The sequence below is a fragment of the Fukomys damarensis genome, unplaced genomic scaffold (genome assembly GCF_012274545.1).
Source record: "Fukomys damarensis isolate Sample0158 unplaced genomic scaffold, DMR_v1.0_HiC HiC_scaffold_36, whole genome shotgun sequence".
NCBI lineage: Eukaryota > Metazoa > Chordata > Mammalia > Rodentia > Bathyergidae > Fukomys > Fukomys damarensis.
The window spans coordinates 49,146,716-49,146,974 of record NW_022900948.1 but is presented as its reverse complement, the minus strand read 5'-3'; the positions used below and the strand labels follow the sequence as shown (position 1 = coordinate 49,146,974).

The 259-nt window shown below is 66.0% G+C and overlaps 1 protein-coding gene across 1 annotated transcript in view; it reads right to left on the bottom strand.

The window, feature by feature from the left end:
* Positions 1-259, bottom strand: part of Grin1 (glutamate ionotropic receptor NMDA type subunit 1) — a 23,606-nt gene that overhangs the window by 1,175 nt on the left and 22,172 nt on the right. The window lies entirely within an intron of this gene.

Sequence of the window (259 nt, the reverse complement as noted above, 5' to 3'; positions counted from 1 at the left end):
GGAGGGCGGGCAGGAGGGCGGGCGTCTCAGCCCTCCCTATGACGCGAACACAGCTGCAGCGGGCCCTCCTCCCTCTCAACAGCGCGTCGCGGCAGCACTGTGTCTTTTTGGTTTTGCAAAGCGCCGCGTCCACCCCCGGTGCTCTATAAATAAGAACCAACAATCAATACCCGCTGGCCCTGCCGGCTGCCAGGGATCCCAGCCCTGAGCGCCCAGTGCCGCCCTGGCCCGGACCAGCCACAGGACAGGGGCAGAGGAT